The 17,715-nt window shown below is 46.0% G+C and overlaps 1 long non-coding RNA gene across 1 annotated transcript; it reads left to right on the forward strand.

Moving 5' to 3' along the window:
- Positions 1 to 534: 534 nt before the first annotated feature.
- Positions 535 to 9,604, forward strand: LOC116969888. The gene is made up of 3 exons (XR_004410952.1): positions 535 to 571; positions 2,114 to 2,117; positions 9,595 to 9,604. It is a non-coding gene; the product is annotated as an uncharacterized LOC116969888 (long non-coding RNA).
- The last annotated feature ends 8,111 nt before the right edge of the window (positions 9,605 to 17,715 follow it).

The following is a 17,715-nucleotide window of genomic DNA, read 5'->3' on the forward strand; positions in this document are numbered from 1 at the left end:
TTTTTCCTGCATCTAGCCTGTCCAATCCCTTCAGACTTGTATATGTTTCTATAAGATTCCCACTCATCTTTCTAAATTCCAGTGAATGCAAGCCCAGTCAACCCATTCTTTCATCATTAGTCATTCCTGCCATCCCGGAATTAACCTGGTGAAAATGTGTAGGAAAGAACTGCAGATGCTGGTTTAAATTGAAGGTAGACACAAATTGCTGGAGTAACGCAGCGGGACAGGCAGCATCTCTGGACAGAAGGAATGGGTGATGTTTCGCGTCGAGACCCATCTTCAGACCGGTTGAACCTACGCTGCACTCCCTTAATAGCAAGAAAACTAAACTAACTCTCCAGAGATGCTGCCTGTTCCGCTGAGTTACTCCGGCACTTTGCGTCTATCCTCAGTGTAAACCAGCATCTGCGGTTACCTTAATACACAAAGTATTTCAGTGATTAGACTCTGTACACATTCACAACTCAACTAAACAGGTCATTGTTTGTGGGAACGAGCAACAGACACGGAATAACGTACCTGGGTTTTGTCCGCTGCTCGTCTCTGGAATATCGACTGACAAACTCTTGTCCTCAGCGGCCGTCACTGTGTGGAGAACACGAATGTGTAGAGGGGGAAATTTACATCAGGAAGCGGAAATAAAATAAGGAAGTATTATTTTAGCAGCAAATAGTTAACCCCTTTCATCCCTGATGGGGCATAACTTTGACTTAGTGGAGGGAATGCTGTAATGTGGGAAGAGTCTCTCACTATCTCTGCAAACCTACTCTGGCTGTGACCCTATTCCTGGTCTATGTAACCCCCTCCCCACCGGCCCCTACACCATCCCTGTCAAATTGGAGGTATTTAGTCTAGTGGGTGTGACAGTCTCCTGTTCCACAGCGCCATGGTTAGGCTGCTCATTTGGACACGACTGCACTGATTCCAGAATTGTGTGGGAAAGAACTGCAGATACTGGTTTAATCAAAGAAAAACACAAAATGCTGGAGTAACTCAGCGGGACAGGCAGCATCTCTGGAGAGAAGGAATGGGTGACATTTCGGGTTGAGACCCTTCTTCTATCCAGAGATGCTACCTGTCCCACAGAGTTACTCCAGCATTCTGTGTCTTTCCTTGATTGTAATCATGTGTTGTCTGACCGCTGACTAGTTAGCACGCAACAAAAGCTTTTTGCTGTATCTTTGTACACATGACAATAAACATAGAAAACATAGAATAATAGGAAATAGGTGCAGGAGTAGGCCATTTGGCCCTTCCAGCCAGCACCACCATTCAATATGTCCAATATGTCCATATCCCTTGATTCCGTTAGCCCTAAGAGATAAATCTAACTCCCTTTTGAAAACACCCAGTGAATTGGCCTCCACTGCCTTCCGTGGCAGAGAATTCCACAGATTTACAACTCTCTGGGTGAAAAAGTGTTTCGTCATCTCACTCCTAAATGACCTATCCGTAATTCTTAAACTGTGACCCCTGGTTCCGGACTCCGCCAACATCGGGAATATTTTTGCTGCATCTAGCCTGTCCAATCCCTTCAGAATTGTATATGTTTCTATAAGATTCCCTCTCATCTTTCTAAATTCCAGTGAATGCAAACCCAGTCAATCCATTCTTTCATCATTAGTCAGTCCTGCTATCCCGGGAATTAACCTAGTGAAAATGTCTAGGATAGAACTACAGATGCTGGTTTACAATGAAGGTAGACACAAAATGCTGGAGTAACTCAACGGGACAGGCAGCACTTCTTGACAGAAGGAATGGGTGATGTTTCAGGTTGAGACCCTTCTTCAGACCTGGTAAATCTACGCTGCACTCCCATCAATAGCAAGAAAACTAAACTAACTCTCCAGAAATGCTGCCTGTTCCGCTGAGTTACTCCGGCACTTTGCGTCTAACTTCAGTGTAAACCAGCATCTGCAGTTACACAAAGTATTTCAGTGATCTGACTCTGTACACATTCACAAATCACGACTGCAGTGATTCAAGAATTGTGTGGGAAAGAACTGCAGATACTGGTTTAAATCGAAGATAGACACAAAATGCTGGAGTACATCAGCGGGACAGGCAGCATCTCTGGAGAGAAGGAATGGATGACATTTCAGGTCTGAAGAAGGGTCTCGACCCGAAACATCACCCATTCCTTCTCTCCAGAGATGCTGCCCCACTTGCTGAGTTACTGATTCACGAATGTCTGGATTTGTGCAAGGCTAGTTTGCCCAACTAACTCAGCAAAGGTTTATAATGCATTAGCAGAGGGTCAGTACCTAGAACAGAGAACAACGCAGCACAGGAACAGGCCCTTCGGCCACAATGTCCGGGCCGAACATGATGCCAAATTAAACTTCTGTGCCTGTACATAATCTGGAAATCTGCATTACCTGCATGTCCATGTGCCTATCTAAAGGCCACCAAAACCACCCCCATCATCACTGCCTCCACCATCACCCCTAGGCACCATCACTCTTTGGGCAAAAAACGATCCCCACACATTTTATTTCTTGTTAAGTTTAGAGATACAGCGCGGAAACAGGTCCTTCGGCCCACCAAGTCCGTGCCAACCAACGATGCATGCACAGTAACACCATCCGATACACACTAGGAATGATTCTACATTGATACCAAACCAATTAACCTATAAACCCGTACGTCTATAGAATGTGGGAGGAAACCGAAGTTCTCGGAGAAAACTCACGCAAGTTACGGCGAGAACGTGCAATTTCCGTACAGGCAGCACATGTAGTCGGGATGGAGCCCAGGTCTCTGGAGCTGTGAGGCAGCAGCTCTACCGCTGCGCTACTGTGCCGCAACGTTCAGCTTTCCCCCCTCTGACCTTAATTTGCCCCCGTAAGTTGTTCCTAGTGTATGAGTAAGAGTCATGGAAACAATGCAGTTACAGAGACTTGAGAGGCCCAACGACCTCTTGTTTCATGAGGATGTGGACAGAAGTAGGAACAGGAAACTTAATGTGAAAAATCACAATGTCCTTTTCCAGAAGGGAAAATGTATCGAACAGTTCCCCAAAGCTGAGGGTGCAGAACAGTCCTTTTATTAATCAAGAAAGCAAAGTGCTGGAGGAACTCAGCAGATCTGTGGATGGAGTGGACTAGTGTTTCCACAAACAGCATTTCAGATTGAGTCCCTTCTTCAGACTAGGGGAATAGAGGGTAGTAAACTGGAAATGCAAAGTCATGATCATAGAGTGATACAGGGTGGAAACATGACCTTCGGCCCAACTTGCCCACACTGGCAAACATGTCCCAGCTACACTAGTCCCACCTGCCCACGTTTGGTCCATATCCCTCCAAACCTGTCCTGTTTCTTCAAAGTTGGGATAGCCAATGCCTCAACTACCTCCTTTGGCAGCTTGTTCCATGCACCAACCACCCTTTGTGAAAAAGTTACCCCTCAGATTCCTATTAACTTTTTTCCCCCTCTCACCTTAAACCTATGTTCTTTGGTCCTCGATTCACCTACACTGGGCAAGAGACTCTGTGTGTCTACCCGATCTATTCCTCTCATGATTGTATACACCTCTACAAGATCACCCCTCATCTTCCTGCATTCCAAGGAATAGAATCCCAGCCTACTCATTCCTGGCAACATCCTTGTAAATCTTCTCTGTACACTTTCCAGCTGAAAACATATTTTCTATCACACGGTGCCCAGAACTGAACGCACATATTCTAAATATGGCCTCACAAACGTCTTATACAACTGCAACATGACTACCCAACTTCTACATAGTGCAACATTTGTGAGCAGGTGCAAACGGGCCAAAGCCTGCCAAGTGACAGGTGGATACAGGTGAGGGGGGCAGATGATTAGACTAGGTAGGAGAATCTAAGACCAGAGGTCTCAGCCTCAGAATTGAAGGACATTCGTTTGGGAAGGCGATAACGAGGAATTTCTTAAGTTAGAGGGTGGCGAATCTGTGGAATTCTTTGCAACAGAAGGCTGTGGGGATCGTCAATTAATATATTTTTTAAGGTACAAAATACACTAGATATATTCTTGATTAGTATGGGTGTGAGGGGTTATGGGGGGAAGGCAGGAGAATGCGGTTGGGAGAGAAAGATAGACCAGCCATGATTGAATGTCGGTGTAGTCTTGATGGGCTGAATGGCTTAATTCATCTCTTATCATAAGGAATAGGAGTAGAGGAACCTCTTTTAATTCTGAGTCTGTGACCTCCACTCTTAGACTCACCCACTGGAGGAAACATCCTCTCCACAATCACTCTATCCAAGCCTTTCACTATTCTGTATGTTTCAATGAGGTCCTCCTTCATTCTTCTTATGTCAAGCGAGTACAGGCCAAGTGCCGACAAATGCTTACCATAGGTTAACGTACTGATTACTGGGATCATTCTTGTAAACCTCCTCTGGACCCTCTCCAGAGCCAGCACATCCTTCCTCAGATACGATGCCCAAAATTGCTCACAATATTCATAATATTACCAGCGCCTCAACATTTGATTTGGTTTTTGTATACAAGCCCTATTGAAATATATAGAAACATAGAAACATAGAAAATAGGTGCAGGAGTAGTCTATTCGGCCCTTCGAGCCTGCACCGCCATTTAATATGATCATGGCTGATCATCCATCTCAGTATCCTGTACCTGCCTTCTCTCCATACCCCCTGATCCCTTTAGCTACAAGGGCCACATCTAACTCCATCTTAAATATAGCCAATGAACTGGCCTCAACTACCTTCTGTGGCAGAGAATTCCAGAGATTCACCACTCTGTGTGAAAAATGTTTTTCTCATCTCGGTCCTGAAAGATTTCCCCCTTATCCTTAAACTGTGACCACTTGTTCTGGACTTCCCCAACATCGGGAACATTCTTCCTGCATCTAGCCTTTCCAACCCCTTAAGAATTTTTAAAGTTTGTATAATATCCCCCCTCAATCTTCTAAATTCTAGCGAGTACAAGCTGAGTCTATCCAGGCTTTCTTCATATGAAAGTCCTGACATCCCAGGAATCAGTCTGGTGAACCGTCTCTGTACTCCCTCTATGGCAAGAATGTCTTTCCTCAGATTAGGAGACCAAAACTGTACGCAATACTCCATGCGTGGTCTCACCAAGACCCTGTACAACTGCAGTAGAACCTCCCTGGTCCTATACTGAAATCCTTTTGCTATGAATGCTAACATACCATTCGCTTTCTTCACTGCCTCCTGCTCCTGCATGCCTACTTTCAATGCCTGGTGTACCATGACACCCAGGGCTCGTTGCATCTCCCCTTTTCCTAATCGGCAACCATTCATATAATAGTCTACTTTCCTGTTTTTGCCACCAAAGTGGATAACCTCACATTTATCCACATTATACTGCATCTGCCATGCATTTGCCCACTCACCCAGCCTATCCAAGTCACCTTGCAGCCTCCTAGCATCCTCCTCACAGCTAACACTGCCCCCCAGCTTCGTGTCATCCGCAAACTTGGAGATGTTGCATTCAATTCCCTCGTCCAAATCATTAATATATATTGTAAATAGCTGGGGTCCCAGCACTGAGCCTTGCGGTACCCCACTAGTCACTGCCTGCCATTGTGAAAGGGACCCGTTTACTCCTACACTTTGCTTCCAAGTCTGCCAGCCAGTTCTCTATCCACATCAATACTGAACCCCCAATACCGTGTGCTTTAAGTTTGTATACTAATCTCTTATGTGGGACCTTGTCGTAAACCTTCTGAAAGTCCAGATATAACACATCCACTGGTTCTCCCCTATCCACTCTACTAGTTACATCCTCGAAAATGTCTATAAGATTCGTCAGACATGATTTACCTTTCATAAATCCATGCTGACTTTGTCCAATGATTTCACCACTTTCCAAATGTGCTGCTATCCCATCTTTAATAACTGACTCTAGCAGTTTCCCCACTACCGATGTTAGATTAACTGGTCTGTTATTCCCCGTTTTCTCTCTCCCTCCCTTCTTAAAAAGTGTGGTTACATTAGCTACCCTCCAATCCTCAGGAACTGCTCCAGAATCTAAAGAGTTTTGAAAAATTATCACTAATGCATCCACTATTTCTGGGGCTACTTCCTTAAGTACTCTGGAATGCAGCCTATCTGGCCCTGGGGATTTATCGGCCTTTAATCCATTCAATTTACCTAACACCACTTCCCGGCTAACCTGAATTTCACTCAGTTCCTCCAACTCATTTGACCCCCGGTCCCCTGCTATTTCTGGCAGATTATTTATGTCTTCCTTAGTGAAGACAGAACCAAATGCTAGCAATATGCTAGCATTGAGTTTACTCTCTTTACTACTGTTACTTTACTACTTTACAACTGTGCGGACCAACTGGCCTGCGTTTTTACGGACATTTTCAACCTCAAAATTGAAAAGTTGTGGAAAAACAAGGTGAACAGAGTTGCTTATTGGTTACAATCTGAGGAGTATGATGATGCTACTGATAATGATTTGCCAATGTACCAGCTAGGTACTGATCTTCCCCATAAAGACTTGGTATATTGCTAGAAATTGTAATTTATTTACCTATCTGTTACGGACGTACAGTAATATAATACAATAATATTAAAGTTCTGATCTTGAGAATATCACATTTTTCTATTTTCAAGGCAGTCTGGGTGTTTATTACGATTTCCGTCACAAAGGTCAATTAACTACAATTAGGTAACTAACTAATTATATGCTTTAGTTTCAGGTCATCTAAGAAAGATGATTTATATTTGTTTCAGAATGCTTCAATCTATAATAACTGAACATTTCATTCAGTTCTCTTAATTTTTAAGAAAGTTATGGGCTGTCCTCGATCACAGCTTGTGTGATAAATCAATGGAAAAGCAATAGGGAACAAGATGCTAATTTCCGAGTATGAAAATGGCCATGACTTTTTTAATACTGAAGATATGAAAGTGAATTAGATGTCAAATAAAACTTATTTTTATGCTTTATCTGATGGGATAAATTACAGACTTGATTTTTATAATCTCCATATTTTGTAACATAGCTACAATGTGTCAACAGCCTTCTTCATCACCTTATCTACCTGTGATGCCACTTTCAGGGAACTCAGTACCTATACTCCTTGATCCCTCTGCTCTACAACAATACACAGGACCCTACCATTCACTGTGTAGGTCCTGCCCATGTTAGACTTCCCAAAATAAAACACTATAGTCAAACTTCGTGGTCAAACAGTTACTTTGTTTGGTGAGATAAGTTTGGCATACATGTGCGTTGGGACGTTGAGTCATTGCTGCTGCTGCTGAGCGAGGGTGTTGACTTGAGCTCATCTGCCTGTGGACTGGTGATCTCAATGTAAGATCGGCTGATGTAGCAGGACACTCGCCTTAACCCATGACGTCACGTGACAGTTGTCGTAACCACTGACGAGGGTTCTACTGTAAGTGGTCTGACCATCAGCTGACGCCACAGGACCCCCCCCCCCAGAACTGGAGGAAGGAAAACGAGTAGGCCAACAAAAAGCGGCAGCCAAAACTCGTAAACCCACAGACAAAAAGGGATAGGGCGTGTTCATCTTCTACCAGAAGGTGCGCAAGCATGGTCGATGGCGGCTCCTGCTGTGGGTCGGGGCACCCCGACTGGGATAGGACGTTGGGACCCGCGGGTGCAGTCATTGCTCTGGCTGTGGGCCATCCCGGCCGTATGCCGAGGGGTGCAAGGAGACCAATGCAAAAACCGTAGGATGGACGAGACACAGTCGCATCACATCGACCAGCAGGGGATCGTGTCCCGAGAAATACGACACCCAGAAACGGCAACACCCGCTGTTGCGCCGGCCACAGCCTGACTAGACGGGCAGCCAGTAGCCGGGGATCATCGAAATACCATCAACCATTCTTCAGCCCACCTGGCCAATCGATCAAGATCCTGCGGCAATTTTCAACCATCTTCACTATCTGCAAATCCACCCACTTTAGTATCATCTGTAAACTTGCTAATCTTGCCCTGTATGTTCTCATCCAGATCATTCATGCAGATGACAAACAGTAACGGGCCCAGCAATAAACATTAATGATTGTGATGAAGGGATTAAAAGTGACATCAGCAAATTTGCATATGACACAAAGCTGAGTGGCAGTGTGAACTGAGGAGGATGCTGTGATGATGCAGGGTGATTTGGATAGGTTGAGTGAGTGGGAAGATGCATTGCAGACGCAGTTTAATGTGGATAAATGTGATGCTATCCACTTTGGTGGCAAGAACAGGAAGGCAGATTATTATCTGAATGGTGTCAAGTTAGGAAAAGTGAAAGTACAACGAGATCTGGGAGTCCTTCTTCATCAGTCACTGAAAGTAAGCATTCGGATACAGCAGGCAGTGAAGAAAGCTAATGGCATTTTGGCCTTCATAACAAGAGGAGTTGAGTATAGGATCAAAGAGGTCCTTCTGCAGTTGTACAGGGCCCATAGTGAGACCACACTTGCCTAAAAAATACAGTCAATATCATCAAGGACCCACACCATCCTGACCACACACTCATCTCACCATTGGCATCAGGAAGAAGGTACAGGAGCCTGCAAACTGCAAGGTTCAGGTTCAGGATCAGCTTTTCCCTGCAGCCATCAGGGTATTAAACACAACAACGGATAATCTCTGAGCTGTGAACTGCAAAATACTATATTATTATTTGTTATATGCACTATATTTGTTATTTCTTGATTTTTTTCTTTTTTCCCCTTCCCCGTTATGTACTTTGTATACATATTCACATATTCTGTTGTGCTGCAGCAAGTAAGAATTCCATTGTCCCGTTCGGGACATATGACAATAAAACACTCTTGACTCTTCTTGACTTGACTTGGCCTGGAGTATTGTGTGCAGTTTTGGTCTCCAAATTTGAGGAAGAACATTCTTGCCATTGAGGGAGTGCAGCGTAGGTTCACGAGGTTAATTCCCGGAATGGGGGGACTGTCATATGTTGAGAGAATGGAGCGGCTGGGCTTGTATATCCTGGCATTTAGAAGGATGAGAGAGAATCTTATTGAATCATATAAGATTATTAAGGGATTGGACACGCTAGAGGCAGGAAACATGTTCCCAATGTTGGGGGAGTCCAGAACCAGGGGCCACAGTTTAAGAATAAACGGTTGGCCATTTAGAACGGAGATGAGGAATAACATTTTCACCCAGGGAGTTGTGAATCTGTGGAATTCTCTGCCTCAGAAGGCGGTGGAGGTCAATTCTCTGAATGCTTTCAAGAGAGAGTTAGATAGAGCTCTTAAAGATAGCAGCCTCAAGGGATACGGGGAGAAGGCAGGAACGGGGTACTTTCGCTCTCGACCCCATTCTCCTGCCTACTCCCCACAATTGCTGACACCCAGAAGAATCAAGAATCTGTCAATCTCTGCCTTAAAAACACATACTACTTGGCCTCCATAGTCGTATATGGCAATAAATTCCACAGTTTCACCACCCCCTGGCTAAAGAACAGCATCCTCATCTCCTTTCAAAAGGTACATCATTTTGTTCTCAGGCAGTGCCCTCTGGTCGGAGACTCTCCCACTAGTGGAAACATCCTCTCTACAACCGCACTATTCTGTACATTTCAATGAGGTGTCCCCTCATCCTTCTAAACTCCAGCGAGTACAGGCCCAGTGCCATCAAATGTTCATAGTACGTTAATGCACTCACTCCCCATCCCCCCCATTCGTAACAAGGGCAGAGTCCGCCTTGTCCTCACCTTCCACCCAACCAGCCACCACATACAACATATAATCTTCCGACATTTTCGCCACCTCCAATGGGATCCCAACACTGGCCGCATCTTGCCATCTCCACCCCTTTCGGCTTTCCGCGGAGATCGCTCCCTCCGTAACTCCTTGGTCAATTTGTGCCTTCCCTCCCAAACCACCTCCTCTCCTGGTACTTTCCCTTGCAACCGCAGGAAATGCTAAACATGTCGCTTTACCTTCCCCTTCGACTTCATCCAAAGACCCAAGCAGTCTAGAGGCTCACCTGCACCTCCTCCAACCTCACCTATTGCACCCGCTGCTCCAGGTGTCAATTGCTCTTCATTGGTGAGACCAAGCGCAGGCTTGGCGATCGCTTCGCCTAACACTTCCATTAAATAACCTGATCTCCCAGTGGCTCAGCACTTCAACTCCCCCTCGCATTCCGAATCCGACCTTTCTGTCCTGGGCCTCCTCCATGGCCACAGTGAGTCCCACCGCAAATTGGAGGAGCACCACCTTATATTTCTCTTGGGCATTTTACACCCCAACGGTATGAACATTGACTTCTCCAATTGCAGGTAGTCCTTGCTTTCTCCCTCCTTCCCCTCCCCTTCCCAGCTTTCCCACAGCCCACTGTCACCGTTTTTTCCTTTCTTCCACATCCGTCTGAAGAAGGGTCTCGACCTGACACGTCACCTATTCCTATAGATGCTGCCTCACCCGCTGTGTGTCTCCAGCATTTTTGTCTACCTTCATGTTACTTGGCAATGATTCGCGGGACATCTAATGATTTGGAAGCTTTTAAAAGCCAAAATAAGGCAACTAGGTTGCTCATAAGGTCATAAGCAATAGGAGCAGAATTAGGCCATTTGGCCCATCAAATCTACTCCACCATTCAATCATGGCTGATCTATCACTCCCTCCTAACCCCATTCTCCTGCCTTCTCCCCATAACCCCTGACACCCAAACTAATTCATAATCTATCTATCTCTGCCTTAACAATATCCACTGACTTAACCACCAGGTGGCGCCAGCAATGGCTGCCTCGCCAACAGTCTGTCTGTCCTTCCCTCTTTGCTGTCTGTTTGTGTGTGTTAAATGTTAGTATTTAGTGTTTTTTAGCTTGTTTTATGTGGGGAGTGGGGAGGGGGGCAGTTGGGGGAATATTTTTCTTCCGTATCATATCTCCGTCCGCACTGTGGTCTAACATCGAGAAGTTGGTGGCCTTTGCTGGAGACCAACTTCAAGAACTCCACCCCGGGTGCCTACAGGACTGACCATCACAGAGCTCGCGATCCCTGTCGGGGGTCGACTTTGGGGCTCCAACCGTGGGTGCCTGCGAACTTTAACATTGCAGAGCTTGCAATTTCTGGTTAGAGGTCGACTTTGAGGAATTCCAAGTCGCAGGGGCTTCGATCACCCCGACGCAGGGGATTCGATCACCCCGACACCTGAACTTCGACAGCCCCGACGCAGGAACTTCGATCACCGCGACGCAGGGGCTTCGATCACCCCGATGCAGGAGCTTCGACCGCCCCGACACGGGGGCTTCGACCGCCCTGACGCAGGGGATTCGACAGCCTCGACACGTGGGCTTCAACCGCCCTGATATGGGTGCTTCGACTGCCGGCTTTGGGAGCTTCCATCAGCCCAACTGCAGATGGTTCGACTGCCCCGAACGCGGGGGATTAAAAAGGAAGAGGTTTGGGCTTTATTGCCTTCCATCACAATGAGGAACGTGGGGAATCCGTTGACTTTTATGTAGTTGTGTGTCTTGTTGCTTTTTTTAGTACAACTGTATGGTAATTTGAATTTCACTGTTCCTTAATTGGTACATGTGACAATAAACTGACCTTGAAACCTTGAAACCGTGACTGGGCCTCCACAGTCTTCTGTGGCAAAGAATTCCACAAATGCACCACCCTCTGACTAACGAAATTCCTCCTCATCTCCTTCCTAAAAGAATGTCCTTTAATTCTGAAGCTATGACGTCTCCCACTAGGGGAAATATCCTATCCACATCCACTCTATCCAAGGCTATTCGGTAAGTTTCATTGAGGTCCCCCCTCATTCTTCTAAACTCCAGCGAATACAGGCCCAGTGCCGTCAAATGCTCATCCTATGTAAACCTACATATTCCTGTAAACCTCCTCTGGACCCATCCAGAGCCTGCACATGCTTCATCATATACAGGGTTCAAAATTGCTCACAATATTCCATATGTGGCCTGACCAGCGCCTTATAGAGCCTCAGCATTACATCTGTGTTGCTTCATGTATATTGGTCGCTGGAGTTTTACTGCAATCACTTTCTCTTCCAGACCGGGAGATCGGGTAAATGACGGGATACCTGGGATCGGACAATGATCGGGAGATCGTTCTTCCTCCTCCTCTCCCTTCTCCAAGGTACAATCAGCAGCAACTCAGAAGTGTTTACGGTCGAGGAGGGTTTAACTGATGGCTGCCAGTGACTAGCGGAATTCCGCGGGGGTCGGTGCTGGGGCCGCTATGATCGTTTCGCTGAACACCTTCGCTCAGTCCGCCTGGACATACCTGACATCCCAGTTGTCAAACACTTTAATTCCCCTTCCCATTCCCACACTGATTTTTTTTTGTCCTAGTTCTCCTCCACTGTCAGAGTGGGGCTAAATGCAAAGTGGAGGAACAGCATCTCATATTTTGCTTGGGCAGCTGGCACCCCAGTGGTATGAATATTGATTTATTTCACTTCAAGTAAATCCTGCATTCCCTCTCTCTCCATCCCTCCCCCCACGCAGGTCACACCAGCTTCTCGTTCTCACCCAACAAACAGCTAATAATGGTTTGTTTTCTATATCATCATTACTTTTTGCATATCTTTCATTCATTGTTCTGATTATCTCTACATCATCGTCAATATTCCTCATTTCCCTTTTACCGTCACTTTCAGTCTGAAGAAGGGCCTCGACCCAAAACGACACCCATTCCTTCTTTCCAGAGATGCTGCCTGTCCCGCTGAGTTACTCCAAATTTTTGTGTCTATTTTTGGAATAAACGAGCAACTGCAGTTTCTTCCTATACACCACTACTCTTCACACTGTTTGCACACTGAACGTAACTATCCATCTGCTCACTAATATCCTTGAGGGAAGGAGATTGTCCTGAACCTGTTTTTCCAGAAGGTGACTCTAGAAATTACATCTAAGGCAGGCGTATCTAGGGATGAACAGTAATTACCTGACTTTCCCCCAACAGCCACACCCCACAAACAAATAAATGTGGTAAACACATATATCAGGCATAACAGAACGGAGAGATTCTGGGCGGCACTGTGGAGCAGCGGGTAGAGCTGCTGCCTCATCACGCCGGAGACCCGGGTTAAATCGTAACTTGCACATTCTCTCTGTGACCGCGTGGGTTTCCTGCAGGTGCTCCAGTTTCTTCAACTACAAAAACGTACAGGTTTGTAGATAAATTGGCTTCGGTAAAAATAAAAATAAAAATTGTCCTTCGTATGTGTGTAGGGTAGTGTTAATGTGTGGGGATCAGTGCAGCTAAACTTCATTTGTGCGGCTAACCTAAATTAATATCCCAAAGACGTGCGGGTTTGTATGTTAATTAGCCCCCTGTAAATTGCCCCCTAGTGTGTGGTGAGTTTTATAATTCAGTTGTTAGGAATGTGGGGAGATTAAAAAGAATGACTAGATGGGCTGAAGGGCCTGTTTGCATTCTGTATCTCTCTACTCAGAAGAGTATATACTGCCATATTATGTGGTGGTAATTGGTAGAGCCACTGTCTTACCGCGCCAGATATCTGGGTTCGATCCTGACCTTGTGTATCTGTGTGCATCTGTGTGCATGCGTGTGTGCATGCGTGTGTGAGTATATATGTGCATGTGAGTGTGCGTGTGCTTGTGCGTGGATATATTTGCCTGTGTGTGTGAGTGTGTGTGCGTGTGAGTATGTGAGTGTGCGTGTGCGTGTGTGTTTGTGTGCATGCCTGTGTGTGTATGTGTATTTGTGAGTGTATGCGTGTGTGAGTGCGTGTGTGCCTGTGTGTGCGCGCGCATGTGTATACGCGCGTGTGTGCCTGTGTGTGGGTGCGTTTGTGTGCGCGTGTATGTGCGCGTGTGTGAATGTGTGTGCGCATGTGTGTGTATATATGTGCATGTGAGTGTGCGTGTGTTTATGCATGTATATATTTGCGTGTGTGTGTGAGTGTGTATGTGCGTGTGAGTATGTGTTTGTGAGTGCGTGAGAGCGTGTGTTAGTGTGCATGCCTGTCTGTATGTGTATGTGTGTGTGTGTGTGTGTGTGTGTATGTGTGCGTGTGCGTGTGTGTATGTGTGTGTACGTGTGCGAGTGCGGGTGTGTGTGTGAGTGCGTGTGCGTGTGTGAATGCCTGTGTGTGTGCGTGTGTGCTAGTGCATGTGGTTGTTTGAGTGCGTGTGTGAGTGCATGTGCGTGTGCGTGTGTGAATGCGTGTGTGAGCGCGTGCGTGTGTGCACATGCGTGTTTGTTGCGTGTGCGTGTGCATATGCGTGTGCGTATGCCCGTGCCCTGTGACCACGTGGGTTCTCTCTAGGTGCTCCGATTTCCTCCCACATCCCAAAGACGTGCGGGTTTGCAGGTTAATGGGCCCTGTGTAAATTGCCCCATAGAGCGCAGGGAGTGGGTGAGAAAGTAGGATAACGTAGAACCAGTTTATACGGGGTAGACCATAGAAACAGATAATAGGTGCAGGAGTAGGCCATTCAGCCCTTCCAGCCAGCACCGCCATTCCACAAGATCATGCCTGATCATCTAAATCAGTACTACGTTCCTGCTTTTCCCAATATCCCTTGATTCTTTAAGCCCTAACAGCTAAATCTAACTCCCTCTTCAAAAACATCCAGTCAATTGGCATTCACTGCCTTCTGCGGCAGATAATTCCACAGATTCACAACTCTCTGGGAGAAAATGTTTTTCCTCATCTCAGTCCTAAATGGCCTACCCCATATTCTTAAACTGTGACCCCTGGATCTGGATTCCCTTAACATGGGGAACATTTTTCCTACATCTAGCCTGTCCAATCCTTTAAGAAATGTAGGTGGTCGCTTGTGATCGTTGATATCTCTAAACTGAACTAAACTAAACTAAACTGAACTAAACTAAACTGAACTAAACTAAACTAAACTAAACTAAACTAAACTAAACTAAACTAAACTAAACTAAACTAAACTAAACTAATCTGAACTAAACTAAACTAAACTAAACTAAACTAAACTAAACCAAACCGAACTGAACTAAACTAAACATAGAACAATACAGCACAGGTACAGATACCTTGGCCCATAATACCTCGGCTGAAGATGATACCAAGTTTGAACGTGGAATCTGTAAAGTCTGAACTGTACTCACCTCCCCATTGTTACTCCTGCACCCACCAAGGTAGAAGCTCATATTCTCCGTGGATGGGCCAGGCTTGTCCTCCAATCTCACCCCCGACTGCCTCCCTTCTCCGCTGGCCGCGGTGAGCGCCAGGAACTTGCCTCCTCTCCTCCTTATCCCCCCACACTTGGCCAGAAGGGTCATGGGGTCGGAGCGGAACATGTTGTCCATCCAACAGTAGATGAAGGGGTTCCAACAGGTGCTGCTCACGGCCACCCAGTGGAAGGCAAAGTAGAGGGTGTTGTTGAATTGGACACGTTGGCCGGTGACCAGTACGGTGTAGATGTTGAGGGTAAAGGCCATGATGATGAAGATCATCTTGATGGGCCTCTTCTTCCTGCAGCGTTGAGCGGCGGCCTCGGCTTCTGTGACAGCACCAATGGTTTCCCTCACCAATAGCTTCTTGCTCACCGCGGAGGAGGCTACGGTGATCACCACCAACGGCAGGACATAGAACAGCATGACGGTTGGCAGGTCGAAGTATCTTCTGAAGACTTCTGAAGGCAATGCCTCCTGATGATCTTCTCTCTGGAAGGAAGGGACAAGCGGAGAAAGCGGGTTAGAGGTTTCATGAGTTGAGGGTGTGGAGAACGGTGAGGTGGTGAATCTGTGGGATTCTTTGACACAGAAGACTGTGGAAACCAACGGATATTTTTAAGAATGAGATAGTTATATTCTTGATTAGTACGGGTGTCAGGAGTTATGGGGAGAAGGCAGAAGAAAGGGGTTTAGAGGTAAAGATAGATCAGACATGATTGAATGGCAGAGTAGACTTGATGAATTCAAATTCCCACAACTGCATTTGTGGGATTCGAACTGACTTTATTGTGTGCCGTTCTGGTCCCCTTTTTGTAGAGGGCGGCACAGTGGCGCAGCGGTAGAGTTGATGCCTCACAGTGACAGAGACCCGGGTTGGATCCTGACTACGGGTGCTGTTTGTGCAGAGTTTGTACGATCTTCCCGTGACCACATAGAACTTCTCCGGGTGCTGTGGTTTCCACCCACATTCCAAAGGCGGTAGAGGGGAGGAGGGTATGTCTGTAGCCTGTCTCCTTTATCATTGTTACTTTTTTGCATATCTTTCATTCATTTAGAAACATAGAAACATAGAAACATAGAAAATAGGTGCAGGAGTAGGCCATTCGGCTCTTCGAGCCTGCACCGCCATTCAATATGATCATGGCTAATCATCCAACTCCATATCCTGTACCTGCCTTCTCTCCATACCCCCTGATCCCTTTAGCCACAAGGGCCACATCTAACTCCCTCTTAAATATAGCCAATGAATTGGCCTCAACTACCTTCTGTGGCAGAGAATTCCAGAGATTCGCCACTCTCTGTGTGAAAAAAGTTTTTCTCATCTCGGTCCTAAAAGATTTCCCCCTTATCCTTAAACTGTAACCCCTTGTTCTGGACTTCCCCAACATCGGGAACAATCATCCTGCATCTAGCCTGTCCAACCCCTTAAGAATTTTATAAGTTTCTATAAGATACCCCCTCAATATTCTAAATTCTAGCGAGTACAAACCGAGTCTATCCAGTCTTTCTTCATATGAAAGTCCTGACATCCCAGGAATCAGTCTGATGAACCTTCTCTGTACTCCTTCTATGGCAAGAATGTCTTTCCTCAGATTAGGAGACCAAAACTGTACGCAATACTCCAGGTGTGGTCACACCAGGACCCTGTACAATTGCAGTAGAACCTCCCTGCGCCGATACTCAATTTATTCTATATCTCCCTATATCACCATCTTTATCTCCCGCTTCCCTTTCCACTGGCTCCTACCAAGTCCACACTGTCCAGTGATCACCCAGTACACCTAGCAATGTCAAGTTCAAGTTCAAGTGAGTTTATTGTCATGTGTCCCTGATAGGACAATGAAATTCTTGCTTTGCTTCAGCACACAGAACATAGTAGGCATTTACTACAAAACAGATCAATGTGTCCATATACTATAATATAAATATATACACACATGAATAAATAAAATCATAAAGTGCCAAATAACAGATAATTGGTTATTAATAAATTAAGTTTTGTCCGAGCCAGGTTCAATACCCTGATGACGGTGGGGAAGTAGCTATTCCTGAACCTGGTTGTTGCAGACTTCAGGGTCTTGTGCCTTCTACCTGAAGGTAGCAGGGAGATGAGTGTGTGGCCGGGATGTTGTGGGTCTTTGATGATACTGCCAGCCTTTTTGAGGCAGCGACTGCGATAAATCCCCTCGATGGAAGGAAGGTCCGAGCCGATGATGGACTCGGCAGTGTTTACTACTTTTTGTAGTCTTTTCCTTTCCAGGGCTCTCTAGTTGCCGAACCAAGCTACGATGCAACCGGTCAGCATGCTCTCTACTGTGCACCTGCAGAAGTTAGAGAGAGTCCTCCTTGACAAACCCGTAGTCTTCTCATGAAGTAGAGGCTCTGATGAGCTTTCTTGATAATTGCATTAATGTTCTAGGACCAGGAAAGATCTTCAGAGATGTGCACGCCCAGGAATTTGAAGGTCTTGACACTTTCAACCATCGACCCATTGTTATAAACGGGGCTGTGGGTCCCCATCCTACTCTTTCCAAGGTCCACAATCAGTTCCTTGATTTTGCTGGTGTTGAGGGCAAGGTTATTGTGCTGG

Source organism: Amblyraja radiata, unplaced genomic scaffold (assembly GCF_010909765.2).
Source record: "Amblyraja radiata isolate CabotCenter1 unplaced genomic scaffold, sAmbRad1.1.pri scaffold_373_ctg1, whole genome shotgun sequence".
Lineage (NCBI taxonomy): Eukaryota > Metazoa > Chordata > Chondrichthyes > Rajiformes > Rajidae > Amblyraja > Amblyraja radiata.